Below are 14,970 nucleotides of genomic sequence, written 5' to 3' on the forward strand. Positions count from 1 at the left end.
CCTCCCCACAGCCGCTCCCCTGCGGCCCCGGCCACTGCACCCCCCTCCCCACAGCCCCTCCCCGCTCCCCCTGCGGCCCCGGCCACTGCACCCCCCTCCCCACAGCCCCTCCCCGCGCCCCCGGCCACTGCCCTCTCCCCCCGCCACAGCCCCTCCCCGCTCCCCCTGCGGCCCCGGCCACTGCCCTCTCCCCCCCGCCCCCGCCACAGCCCCTCCCCGCGCCCCCTACGGCCCCGGCCACTGCCCTCTCCCCCCCGCCCCCGCCACAGCCCCTCCCCGCGCCCCCTGCAGCCCCGGCCACTGCCCTCTCCCCCCCACCCCCGCCACAGCCCCTCCCCGCGCCCCCTACGGCCCCCACCATTGCACCGCCCTCCGCAGCCCCTCGCTGCTCCCCCGGCCACTGCCGCCTGCACCCCCCCCCACAGCCCCTCGCCGCGCCCCCTGCACCCCCCGCCACAGCCCCTCGCCGCTCCCCCTGCACCCCCCGCCACAGCCCCTCGCCGCGCCCCCTGCACCCCCAGCCACAGCTCCCTGCACCCCCCCCCACAGCCCCTCGCCGCTCCCCCTGCACCCCCCGCCACAGCCCCTCGCCGCTCCCCCTGCACCCCCCGCCACAGCTCCCTGCACCCCCCGCCACAGCCCCTCGCCGCGCCCCCTGCACCCCCCGCCACAGCCCCTCCCTGCGGCCCCTGGAGCCCCCCCGTTTTGTTACCCTCCCCCTGCAGTGACCCGCTCCTACAGAGTTGCCCTCCCCCCGCCCCCTGCAGTGTCGCCCTGCCGGTGGTTAGGGGACAGGAGCCCTGCGGCCCCGGGGATGTTCGCGGCCCGGGTCTCTCGCTGCAGGGCCGGGGGCCGCCTCGGGGCTCGGCGGCGGTTTCCTGGTGCGGGCGCCCGGGTCAGCACCCGGGCTGTGGACAGCTCAGCAGGGCTGGCGGCGAGCCGGGCCCGGGAGCTGGAAGCGGCCGGGGGAGGCTGGCTCGGGGCTGCGGGGAGGGTCAGAGCTGGAGGCGGGATGCGAGCCTGGGCGAGCCCCGTGGCCCGTGTGGCTCGCGCCATCCGGCCCGCCTGGTCCTGCTCCGCGCACTGCGGGGCCGAGCTGCCCCTGGGCGAGGGCAGGCTGGGGAGTCTGTGCTGGGGCAGGGCAGGTGCGGAAGGCGGCCGGAGCAAAGTCCAACCGCAGAACTCAGCTAATAAAACACACCTAGAAGCCGCTTTCCAGCCAGGCCCCGGGCCAGCTCAGCCGCTTTCCAGCCAGGCCCCGGGCCAGCTCAGCCGCTTTCCAGCCAGGCCCCGGGCCAGCCCTGCCAGGGAGCCAGGCGGCGGGCTGAGCTAACCACCCCCTTGCGCCGGGAGTCTTGGGGCGACATAGAATCATAGGCCTGGAAGGGATCTCCAGAGGTCTCTAGTCCAGTCCCCTGCACTCCTGGCAGGACTAAGTGTCATCTAGACCATCCTTGACAGGGGTTTGTCCAACCTGCTCTTAAAAACCTCCAATGATGGAGATTCCACAACCCCCCTGGGCAATTTATTCCAGTGCTTCACCACCCTGAGAGTTAGGGAGTTTTTCCTAATCTCCAACCTAACCCACCCTGGCTGCAATTTGAGCCCATTGCTTCTTGTCCTGTCCTCAGAGGTTAAGGAGAACAATTTTCCTCCCTCCTCCTTGTAACAACCTTTTATGTATTTGAGGACTGTTGTCATGTCCCCTCTCAGTCTTCTCTTCTTCAGACTAAACAAACCCAATTTTTTCAATCTTCCCTCAGAGGTCATGTCTTCTAGAGCTTTAATCATTTTTGTTGCTCTTCTCTGGACTTTCTCCACTTTGTCCACATCTTTCCTGGAATGAGACAGGCCGAGGCCCAATCAGCGCGGAGCAGAGCGGAAGAATTACTTCTCATGTCTTGCTTACAGCGCTCCTGCTAATACAGCCCAGAATGATGTTCGCTTTTTTTGCAATAGTGTTACATTGTTGACTCATATTTAACTTGTGATCCACTGTGACCCCCAGATTCCTGTCCACAGGACTCCTTCCTCGGCAGTCATTTCCTTTACCATAAGCAGCTGTGGAGTTTTCCCATAGGCAGGGACCTGCCTCCTTCCAGCCCTGCAGTTGCCCTGGCAATTTGCTCTGTTTCTGAGTCTATTGCTGCTTATTGACCTGCCAAAATGTTGTGGGGCTTTGGCACTTCTAAAAAATGGGCTCAGTGTGTCTTGATTTGCACACACAAAAATGGAGGCACGCAGCAATACAGGTGGCTTAGTGCAATGACATTTGCCCTCTGAATGTCCTGGCACTGTAGAGCTCCAGGGAGCGCTCACAGGCCTTACCCACCCCGGCCCATGGCAGACTGCGCTGCACTGCAGTGAGCCAAGGGGGGAGGGTGCGTATGCCCCTCTGCTCCAACACTGTCGAGCCCAGAGGCTGTTCTGTGGTGCTCCTCGGGACCAGGTCAGCTCTCGGTGGTTCATGGATCAGGGAGCTTACAGCCAGATTTGTGCCCCACACGCCAAGATGTGCCAGGCACCAAGTCTCTTTCTGCAGCTGTGCAGCAGTCCCAACCCCCACTGCGACAGTGCCTGCTCTTTGTGCTTCACACCCTGCTCCCAGCAGTGGGGCCGTTTGAGCCGTCTTCCTAGGGGCCTGGGAAGTGAGGGAGGTGGGCAGAAATGGGACCAAGGTGGCGGTTGGAAGGAGTGGAGGAAGAAAGAAGATGGGAGACCTCAGCCCTGGATACTTGGGAAAGGAGGCTGGAGGCGTGGGAGGCAGATTTTGCCTGATACTGTTCATTTTGCAATTTGCACAGAGCAAATTCAGAGGGGAAAGAAGGTGTAAACGTTTAACCAGGAGGGCAATTGGAACAATTTCCCAAGGGTTTTGGTGGACTCACCATTACTGACTATTTTAAAATCAAAATGGGATGTTTTTTGTTTTAAATCTATGCTCTGGTTCAAAGGGACTTATTTTGGGGCAGATCTCTGGCCTGTGCTATATGGGAGGTCAGCCTAGATGATCACAGTGGCCCCTTCAGGTCTTGGAGTCTGTGAGTCCATGTAGAGGGCAGAGCAGAGATGGTGGCTCTTCGGGGAACATGGGGACACTGAGTCTCTCCTGGGGCTGGTGAGCGTGCATGGGGAGTGCACACGCTGCACACCCATTAGAATGGCATACGTTTCTCCCCAGAGCTCTGGCCCCACTTCACAGGCAGTGCAGAGGGGAGGTCTCACCATGGTCTCACCCCTTTCCTACACATTCCCACCCTTTTCTGCTGATTTGCTTCCAAGAGGGAGCCAGGACTTAGCTATGTCTTGTCACAAGACTGGGACTAGGGGAAAATTGGTATGAAACAGCCAACAAGACTGGGAGCCCTCTGGGGCAGGGACTCTCTGTCCCTGTATTTGTGCAGTATTCAGCACAGCAGGTCCTCCTGATGGTGACTGGGCCTTCTAGGCACTATGATAATAAAATAATTATTAACAAGATGTGTGCTTGTCTTTTCATCTACGGTTCATGTGTGGCTTTCCTTTTCAGACTGCAAGCTCCATGTAAGCTTTTTAATGGAGCCTCTACCTGGCACGCTCAGCCTCCTGCATCTCTTCTCCAACCCCCGTGGCTGTTTATAAGGTGTGCCGTGCTGCTGGACAGTTGGATAAGGGAATGAATTATTTATTTCAAATGTCCCCTCTGTCTCTTACACAAAAGGTGGGAGCCTGGTTCATAACACTCCCTCATACTTGTCCAGTTATCTTTGTGTGTTAAGCAAAATAATCCATTCCTCTTATGGAGCTACCTTATCAGCCAGCTGAGTAATACTGCAACACTCTTATCTCTCCTGAGTTCTCCTCTGCTTCATCTCTCTCTCTCTGTTACACACATACCCTATGGTCTGGCTCTCCCCCTGCCCCATAGTGGGTCACACCTCCCCCTCTGTCACCCAGACCCTTCCCCCTGAGACGTGAGCTGCAGGTATCACACTTCCCTTCTTCCTCTCTGTGGTCCCCATCTGGGACATGCCTTTCAGAAATAACATCCTCTCTCTCTCACTGGATTAAGAATGCACAATGCGGGTAAGACAGAGCAGAACTTCAGGATATGAGTGGCATTAGTTACTGTACTTAATTAAAGTCAGCACTGAGACAAAACCGTGTCTGTCTTTGCTCTGTTCCGGTGACCTTGGTTCTTTCTGCTTAGGTTCTTCTATTTGCATTTCTTGATAAACCACTGCTCTAAGGTGTGTCTGAGCCATGTTTACCTGTTGGCAGGTGCATGTAGGTGGTTGCTGTCACGTAGTTACAGTGACCTTTGGCATCAAGTGCAAGTGTGTGGTAGGAGCTGAAAGCTGCCAACTTGGCTTGGCCTTAATGAGAAACTCAGCATGGAGGAGAGAGAAAATCTGGATTTACTAGTTAGTTTGGTGACTGCCTCTAACTACTAACTTCCGCTAATGCCCTTCTCTCTACTGTTACCTTGTTCTCCCTCCTCCCACTAGGTCTGTTTCCTCACCTGTTGCATATTGTCTCAAACCTTGGCTGTGACCTCTCTGGGGTAGGGGTTGTCTCTTAGCCCTGTGGTAGTTCTCTTATCTGGAGTATTTTATGCATATTTAAAGGATCATGAACACTATTTATCAGTTAATAAAGAGGTTGCCAACTGTATTACATTTGTTATAGAAACCCAGATTCTGTCATATTAACTCAGTTTTATTAGGTGAGTTGTATTTACAGAGTCACCTGGAAAATACCAACATCGGCAATTGTTTGGTATAACTAATTCTGAGACAAACTTGGCAGACCAGAGCACTATTGTAAGGTTATGGATACCAACCATGAGCCATAACTACTCTCTTGGTGGCTTTATTGTCAAATACATCAACAATTAATGTTAACTTATTTCTGATAGCTTACTGTCAGCATTTTACATCCAGAAATGATGGAGCAAGTAGTGTTCCTTTTGTGCCTGATCCTACTCCCCTGAGGTCAAAGTGAGCTTTACCATAATGCCTTAGAACAGCGGGCCAAACTATGGGGTGGGCCTCCCTAGAGAGGCACGGGAATGTGTCCAGGGAGGTGCAAGCTGTGTGCCCCGCCCTTTTTTTTGAAGAATGCTGGTTGTCAGCCCCGGGTGGCTGGGCTCATGCAGAAGGGCTGTGCACACCCAGGAGGTGGGGACTGCTGGAGCACCGTCACTCCGGGACTGACAACCAGTGCCCTGGGCTAGGGCTCTCCTCCTCCCTTTCCCTGTTAATCCCTCACCAGGAGACAGTGGGGCTACGGCTGTCAGCCCTGGGGTGGCAGCAGCAGTGCAGAAGTAAGGGTGGCAATGGGACGCTAAGTCTGCTGTGAAAAGTGATGAGAAATATCAATTTCCACATTGCCTCCCTTACTTCTGTGCTGCTGCTGGCGTGGCTCTGCCTTCAGAGCTGGGTGCCTGGCCAGCAGCCGCTGCTCTCTGCTCTGCCTTCAGAGCTGGGTGCCTGGCCAGCAGCCGCTGCTCTCTGCTCTGCCTTCAGAGCTGGGTGCCTGGCCAGCAGCCGCTGCTCTCTGCTCTGCCTTCAGAGCTGGGTGCCTGGCCAGCAGCCGCTGCTCTCTGCTCTGCCTTCAGAGCTGGCTGGCGGTATATGTACTTGGCGACGGGGGGGGGGGAAGGGCGGGGAAACAGGGGGAAGGCACATAAACAGCTGCAGACACAAAGAAGAGGGACCCAAGCAAACAGGTTTGAGAACCACTGCCTTAGAGTATATATATGCAGACAGCATATATAGAGAGAGTTCATGTATATAGTCAGTGCAGACTATTGCACATAGGAATTGTTATGCTCTGCATAGCTGAAGAGTTACAATAAGAAAGGCAGTCTGTCTTGAGGTGAGGACATCAAGAGATAAAGAATCCACAACTTTCACTGGAAGCTTGTTTCAAAAGTTAAACACCCTCACTGCTGAAAATCTGTACCTAATTGTAATTTGAATTTATCTGGCTTCAGCTTCCAGCCATAGGTTCTTGCTATGCCTTTCTTCACTAGGTGAAAGAGACCTTTAAGATCTGGTGTTTTCTCCCTGTGAAGATACTCATATACCCTAAACAAATCACTTCTCAATCTTCTTTTTGATAAGCTAAGCAGACAGAGTTCCTTCAGTTACTCATTGTAAAGCATTTTTTCCAGTCCCCAAATATTACTGTGCCTCTCCAATTTTTAATATCACTTTAAAAGTGTGCACACCAGAACTGGATGCAGTGTTCCAGGATTGGTCTCACCAATACCATAGAGAGGCATCCGACGAAGTGGGTATTCACCCACGAAAGCTTATGCTCCAATATGTCTGTTAGTCCATAAGGTGCCACAAGACTCTTTGCCGCTTTTACAGATCCAGACTAAGACGGCTACCCCTCTGATATAGAGGTACAGTCACCTCCCCATTCCTATTCATGATCCCCCTGTCCTTTGGATGTATAGCCAAGGATTGCATTATCTGTTTTTGCCACTGCATCGCATTGGGAGCTCATGTTCAGCTGCTGGTCCATTATGACCCCTAAATCCTTCTCAGAGACACTGCTTTCCAGGATACAGTCCCCCATTCTATAGGTATGGCAGGCATTCTCTGTACCTCTGTATGACTTTACCTTTGGCTGTATTAAAACACATTTGATTTGAATAGAAGCAGCTTACCAAGCAATCCAAGTTTGCTCCATATGACTATCCTGTCCCCATTATTGTTTACCAATCCACCAAGCTTTGTGGTATTCACAAATTTTTTCAGCAATGATTTTATGTACCAAAGCATTGATAAAAATGTTGAATACCATCAAAAGTAAAATGGACCCCCCACACTTGAAACACCCCACTTGAAACACCCCATTCAGTGTTGATTTCTCATTGCCAACTAATTTTTTGAGATCTATCAGTCAGTTCTTAATCAATTTTATTGATATTGTATGGTGTAAGTTTTTAACAGAATGTTGTGTGATACTAAGTCAAATGCCTTACCAAAGCCTAAGTATATATGTCAACACAGTTAGCTTTGTCACCCAAATTTGTAATCTGATCAAAGAATGAAATTATGTTCATTTGACAAGACGTGTTTTCCATTATTGATTGAATCCTGTATACATTTTTCAATTATTTTGCCTGAGACTGATGCAGTGATAAGCTGGAGCTGGTTCGCTAGAACTGGTTGTTAAATTTAGAAGCCCTTTTAGAACCAGTTGTCCTGTGAGGGAGAACCGGTTCTAAAAGGGCTTCTTCATTTAACCACTGGCCAAAAGTGGCACCTTAGGCGCTGACTCCATGGGTGCTCCTGGGCTGGAGCACCCATGCGGAAAATTTGGTGGGTGCAGAGCACCCACCAGCAGCACCCCGCCCCACACCCAGCCCCAGCTCACCTCCACTCCGCCTCCTCCCCTGAACGCGCCACCCCGCTCTGCTTCTCCGCCCCGCCCCCAGGCTTCCTGCAAATCAGCTGTTCACGCGGGAAGCATGGGAGGGTTGAGAAGCAGGCAGTGGCTTCATGCTCAGGCCCAGGGTGCTCAGGCCCAGGGTGCTCAGGCCCAGGGAGGCGGAGCGGAAGTGAGCTGGGGCAGTGGGGGGGGGGCGTGAGGAGGGCCACCAGCACCACAGCAGGTAACCCGGGGTGGGCCGTGCAGCGGAACTGCTCCCCGCCCCAGCTCACCTCCAGGAAGGGGTACTGGCGGGGGGCGTCAAGGAACGCGGGGGGTTGGATGGGGCAGGAGTCCCGGGGGGTAGGGGTGGGCCATGACCCCCTCGTGGGGTGAGGAGGGAACCAGTTGTTAAGATTTTGGCAGCTCATCACTGGACTGATGTCATGCTGACTGGCAACCTAAGTCATCCTGCTTGTCCTTGTTGAATATTGGCACAACAATATTGAGTCAACAGTGTGCCCTTGTTGCCAAGAAGGCCAATGGCATTTTGGGATGTACAAGTAGAGGCATAGCCAGCAGATCGAGGGACATGATCGTTCCTTTCTATTCGACATTGGTGAGGCCTTATCTGGAGTACTGTGTCCAGTTTTGGGTCCCACACTACAAGGAGGATGTGGAAAAATTGGAAAGAGTCCAGCGGAGGGCAACAAAAATGATTAGGGGACTGGAACACATGACTTATGAGGAGAGGCTGAGGGAACTGGGATTGTTTAGTCTGCAGAAGAGAAGAATGAGGGGGGATTTGATAGCTGCTTTCAACTACCTGAAAGGGGGTTCCAAAGAGGATGGATCTAGACCGTTCTCAGTGGTAGCTGATGACAGAACAAGGAGTAATGGTCTCAAGTTGCAGTGAGGCAGGTTTAGGCTGGATATTAGGAAGTGGTGGTGGAATCTCCTTCCTTAGATATTTTTAAGGTCAGGGTTGACAAAGCCCTGGCTGGGATGATTTAATTGGGGATTGGTCCTGCTTTGAGCAGGGGGTTGGACTAGATGACCTCCTGAGGTCCCTTCCAACCCTGATATTCTATGATTCTATGATTATCAATCTTCCAGCCTCCTGGAATTCCCCAGTATTCTCAGATGTATTAAGAAGTCACATAAATGGGCCAGAGATTTCTTCCATCAACTCTATTAAGACTCTTGGATGTAAGTTATCTAGCTGAATGTAAGACCTTGGTCTCTGCTTGGTCAGAAATGTAATTACCTGTTTTCACTGCAGATGGAGGATTTCATGTCCAAAGACTCTTTCTTTTCCCAAACTTTGCTCCACCTTAAATACAAGACTGTAATGCACATACTCTAAAAACCCTAAAATGAAGAGATGGGGCATATTGAAGGCTTAGAAGTCCTGAGATTTGTTGCTATTTGAGCAGTGACTGCCTTCTGAGTTCTGAGAGTATGGGACCTCTGTTAGATGGGGTGGGATCTGAGTTACTACAGAGAATACTTTCCTGGGTATCTGGCTGGTGAATCTTGCCCACAATGCTCAGGGTTCAGCTGATCGCCATATTTGGGGTCAGGAAGGAATTTTCCTCCAGGGCAGACTGGAAGAGGCCCTGGAGCTTTTTCGCCTTTCTCTGTAGCATGGGGCACGGGTCACTTGCTGGAGGATTCTCTGCACCTTGAAGTCTTTAAACCATGATTTGAGGACTTCAATAGCTCAGACATAGGTGAGAGGTTTATTGCAGGAGTGGGGGAGGGGGGGTGAGGTTCTGCGGCCTGCGTTGTGCAGGACTAGATGATCATAATGGTCCCTTCTGACCTTGACATCTATAAATCTATGAACCTCCCTGGTTACAGTCAGCAGAGCAACATATTGACAAATCTTTAGTGAGCCAGAATTATTAATGATTTCAAAAGTGCTCCTGTAAAGCAACTTTTAATTTTCTCTCTGCTTTCCCCTCTTCTTGTAAAGCTAAAGTTATTTTGCCCGGGTATAATGTGTGGAAGCCACACAATATTTATTTGTTTATATTGTGCGCATCACTTAGGAAGCAAGAGGAAGACCAAGGACAGGGTAGGCCCGTTACTCAATGAGGGGGGAAAAACAATAACAGAAAATGTGAAAATGGCAGAGGTGCTTAATGACTTCTTTGTTTCAGTTTTCACCAAGAAGGCTGGTGGTGATTGGATGTCTAACATAGTGAATGTCAGTGAAAATGAGGTAGGATCAGAGGATAAAATAGGAAAAGAACAAGTTAAAAATCACTTAGACAAGTTAGATGTCTTCGAGTCACCAGGGTCTGATGAAATGCATCCTAGAATACTCAAGGAGCTGACTGAGGAGATATTTGAGCCATTAGCGATTATCTTTGAAAAGTCATGGAAGATGGGAGAGATTCCAGAAGATTGGAAAAGAGCAACTATAGTGCCCATCTATAAAAAGAGAAATAAGGACAACCCAAGCAATTACAGGCCAGTCAGCTTAACTTCTGTACCCGGAAATATAATGGAGCAAATAATTAAGCTAGCAATTTGCAAACATCTAGAAGATAATAAGATACTAAGTAACAGTCAGCATGGATTTGTTAAGAACAAAATATGTCAAACCAACCGGGTAGCTTTCTTTGACAGGGTAACAAGCCTTGTGGATATGGGGGAAGTGGAATATCTTGACTTTAGTAAAGCTTTTGATACTGTTTCGCATGACCTTCGCATAAACAAACTAGGGAAATGCAACCTAGATGGCGCTGCTATAAGGTGGGTGCAAAACTGGTTGGAAAACTGTTCCCAGAGAGTAGTTATCAGTGGTTCACAGTCATGCTGGAAGGACATAATGAATGGGGTTCCGCAGGAATAAGTTCTGAATCCAGTTCTGTTCAATATCTTTATCAATGATAATGGCATACAGAGTACACTGATAAAGTTTGCGGACAATACCAACCTGGGAGGGGTTGCAAGTGCTTTGGAGGATAGGATTAAAATTCAAAATGATTTGGACAAACTGGAGAAATGGTTTAAAGAAAATAGGATGAAATTCAATAAGGACAAATGCAAAGTACTCCACTTAGGAAGCAACAATCAGTTGCACACATACAAAATGGGAAATGACTGCCTAGGAAGGAGTACTGCGGAAAGGGATCTGAGAGATTGTGATGACATTGCCCATGGGAGCCAGCTGAGGTCACTCAATCAGAGTGAACTGCAAACAGAACGGGGCAGACAAACCCCAAACGCTGGTGAACATTCCAATACTTAGATTTACCAAGCCAGCACAAAACAGCTTATATAGTACCTCACTGGTTACTTAGAAGTCCGAACAATGCAGTTCCCTTAAAGTACCCAGCCTCAAGCCTCCATCCAGACACACATGTCAGATATGATGGTGATCACTGAAAATCTTATTTCATCATATAAAAGAAAAGGTTCTTCTAATCCCAAAGGATCAGCCACACACCCAGATCCAATGATAACTTAGATCTTACCCAAAATACACACTTACAGCCAATTCTTATTAACTAAGCTAAAATTTATTAAAAAAAGAAAAGAGAGAGAGAGTGTTGGTTAAAAGATCAATATACAGACAGACTTGAATTCAATTCTTGAGGTTCAGATACACGGCAGAGATCAGCTTGTAGTTGCCAAAAGTCCTTTTAGAAATACTCCATAGGTTATAGTCCAATATCAGTGACTGGCGATCTCAATCCTTATGGCTTAAGTTTTCCCCCTCTTGAAACCCAGAGCAGATCTGAGATGAAGAAGGATTGTGTCCCAAGGTTTTTATACATTTCCTGCAGCCTTTTGGCCTAAGAAAACAATAGGCTTCACTTTCCTTCTTCCAAACATCATGGCAATTAGCAAAAGATAATTTATCCATTAAACACTTCAAATACAGGTTATCACAACCTTCAAAGAGACAGAGACAATAATACTATCTCACTCAAATGTCTTCCTAAATGTTAATATTCCTTTTTTGATCTTTGAATCAAAGCGACAGCCATCGACAAGACTTGTTTGCTGACATCACAAGACCTGAGCAAACATCTACTCTTCTGTCTCTAACAATGCAGACTTGCATTTCAAAGCTCTATTCATTTCCATCTCTTCCTAACCAGTCTCTAAAGTTCGGCCATGCGTCAGGTCAGTCTGGGAGTTAATTAACTCTTTCTGGCCCTGTCACCTTTCAATGAGATATTAAATTACACTCAGAATGTCACAGGGGTCACAGTGGACCATAAACTCAATATGAGTCAATAGTGTAACACTGTTGCAAAAAAAGCAAACATCATTCTGGGATGTATTATCAGGAGTGTTGTAAGCAAGACACTGGAAGCAATTCTTCCGCTCTACTCTGCACTGATTAGGCCTCAGCTGGAGTATTGTGTTCAGTTCTGGGTGCCACATTTCACAAAAGATGTGGACAAATTGGAGAAAGTCCAGAGAAGAGCAACAAAAATGATGAAAGCTCTAGAAAATACAGAAGTGAAAGTAAGCCGGCACACCCCGGTATGGCATACCGGCAAGAGCCGGTGCACCATACTGGGGCAGCCCAGCTTCTCCAGGGGGCAATTTAAAGGGCCTGGGGCTCCCAGCAGTGGCTGGAGCCCCAGGCCCTTTAAATTGCCTCCAGAACCCCCTGCTGAAGCCCTGGGGTAGCGGCTGCGCAGCTCCGGCAGCTACTTAAAGGGCCCGGGGCTCCCCTGCTTCTACCACCCTGGCCCTTTAAATAGCTGCTGGAGTCCCCCCGCTACTCCAGGGTTCCAGGGGCTATTTAAAGGACTGGGGCGGTAGAAGCAGGGAAGCCGCAGGCCCTTTAAATAGCCCCAAGAGCCCTGGGGTAGCAGGGGCTCCAGGGGCTATTTAAAGGGCCAGGGCTCCAGCTGCCTCTGCTGCCCGGTCATTTAAATAGCTGCTGGAGCCACACCGCTTCCCCAGGGCTCCAGCAGCTAATTAAAGTACAGGGGCAGTACAAGCAGGGGAGCCCCGGGCCCTTTAAATAGCCCCCAGATCCCCAGGTTGCTGCTACTACCCCGGTGGGGGAGGAGGAGGAGGAGAAGGGGGGGCAATTACCGCACAGGGTGGGCTGGGGCTGGCTCTGACCCCCTCAGCCCCGCCCTTCCACCATAGGCCCCGCCCCTTCCGGGGGCCAGAGCTGGCCCCAGTGTACCGGTAAGTCACTCGACTTACTTTCACCCCTGAGAAAATACAATCTATGAGGGAAGATTGAAAAAACTGGGTTTGTTTAGTCTGGAAAAGAGGAGACTGAGAGGGGACATGACAACAGTTTTCAAGGAGGAGGGAAGAAAATTCTTCTCCTTAACCTCTGATGATAGGACAAGAAGCAATGGGCTTAAATTGCAGCAAGGGAGGTTTAGGCTGGAGATTAGGAAAAATTTCCTAACTGTCAGGGTGGTTAAGCACTGGAATAAATTGCCTAGGGAAGTTGTGGAATCTCCATCATTGGAGATTTTTAAGAGCAGGTTAGAAAAACACCTGTCAGGGATGGTCTAGACCAGTGCTTCTCAAGCTATCTGATGTGGGGGACTGGCAATTTTATTTTCCAATGTGCGCGCAGACTGGCAGCCGATTGCTCGCGGACCGGCACCGGTCCGTGGACCAGCACTTTGAGTAGCACTGGTCTAGATAATACTTAGTCCTGCCAGGAGTGCAGGGGAATGGACTAGATGACCTCTTGAGGTCCCTTCCAGTTCTATGATTCTATGATGTTATCTAGGCATAAAAAACAAGATTTATGGCTCAATTCACTCAGCCCCCCAGTGGTAGAAAGTAGTCTTGAGAAGGGTTGCAGAAGCATGATGAACCTACAACCCTCTCTCAATGGGGCGGGGAATCAGAGCCAGTGAGCACCGCACAACAACTAAAAACTATTTCCCCATGCTAATTTCCCCCCCTACTATTACTCACACCTTCTTGTCAACTGTTTGAAATGGGCCATCCTGATTATCACCACAAAAGATTTTTTTCTCCTGCTGATAATAGCTCACCTTAATCGATTGGTCTCACTACGAGTTCGTATGGCAGCCTCCATTTTTTCATGTTCTCTGTATCTATCTATATCTATCTATCTCTTCCCACTGTATTTTCCACTGCATGCATCTGATGAAGTGAGCTATAGCCCACGAAAGCTTATGCTCAAATAAATTGGTTAGTCTCTAAGGCGCCACAAATCCTCCTCGTTCTTTACACAGAAAATAGGCTCTGCTGGCCTGGCTAAACAAGGGAAAGCACACTTTCTAGGTAGCCTCATCTGATTACAACTTTAAAACAAACCCACCCACATATATATTTGCATTCAATAGAAAAGGATGCATGGTCTTACATCAGGAAAATAACACTAAGAAAAGTTTGGTATGACAAACTTTGCCCTTGTAATACATTTGTTAAGATAAAGGCAGTAGCCGCTTCAGAATGTTCACACACACACATGTTATTTGAATGCAATTATATTTTTTCTTTTTTAGAATAAATGTATACTAATGTTACCAATCGCATGATGTCAGTGCTTGTTTTTATGGTTAGATATCAGCCTGTTGCTAGATACCTTGTGACTAGAATCAGCTATTTGGAGACAGAGGGATTGTCACTTCTGCTCACAGTTAGCTCTACATCTGTGAAAGGTTGCTTGCTGTGTGTAGCCCCGCAATTGGTTGGAATCTATTTCAGTCCTGCTGTGTACAGTATAAGCTGCAGCGTACTAAGATACTCTAACAACTCAGGACCACACTTTTAAGATAGGTGCTAAAGGAAAACAGCTCAACATTAGGGGTCATTTTTTCCCCCAGTCAGGGGTACAGTGTTTTGTACCCTCATCACTCCACTTGACACAATTTTCTTCTGTCCACCCAGGAGGTGGCCCCCGCCCCAGGAGAGGCATGGGGGGGGGTCCTGAGGCACCCCCGCCCCAGGAGAGGCATGGGGGGGGGTCCTGAGGCGCCCCCGCCCCAGGAGAGGCATGGGGGGGGGTCCTGAGGCGCCCCCGCCCCAGGAGAGGCATGGGGGGGGGTCCTGAGGCGCCCCCGCCCCAGGAGAGGCATGGGGGGGGGTCCTGAGGCGCCCCCGCCCCAGGAGAGGCATGGGGGGGGGTCCTGAGGCGCCCCCGCCCCAGGAGAGGCATGGGGGGGGTCCTGAGGCGCCCCCGCCCCAGGAGAGGCATGGGGGGGGGTCCTGAGGCGCCCCCGCCCCAGGAGAGGCATGGGGGGGGTCCTGAGGCGCCCCCGCCCCAGGAGAAGCATGGGGGGGGTCCTGAGGCGCCCCCGCCCCAGGAGAAGCATGGGGGGGGTCCTGAGGCGCCCCCGCCCCAGGAGAGGCATGGGGGGGGGTCCTGAGGCGCCCCCGCCCCAGGAGAGGCATGGGGGGGGTCCTGAGGCGCCCCCGCCCCAGGAGAGGCATGGGGGGTCTGAGGGTCCCTTTCTAGGCGAGGGACGGGGGGGCTCTGAGGCGGCGCGCCGGTCTCCTCACGGCTCCCTCCCGGCACTACCCGGTTCAGCCTCCACGGCTCTACGGGCCAACCAGCCTTACCCCCCCTTCATGCCCCGCCCCCGCCTCTGCTCATTGGCTGCATGTGACAGTAAGCACGCT

The sequence above is a fragment of the Lepidochelys kempii genome, chromosome 10, assembly GCF_965140265.1.
Source record: "Lepidochelys kempii isolate rLepKem1 chromosome 10, rLepKem1.hap2, whole genome shotgun sequence".
NCBI classification, from domain to species: Eukaryota; Metazoa; Chordata; order Testudines; family Cheloniidae; genus Lepidochelys; species Lepidochelys kempii.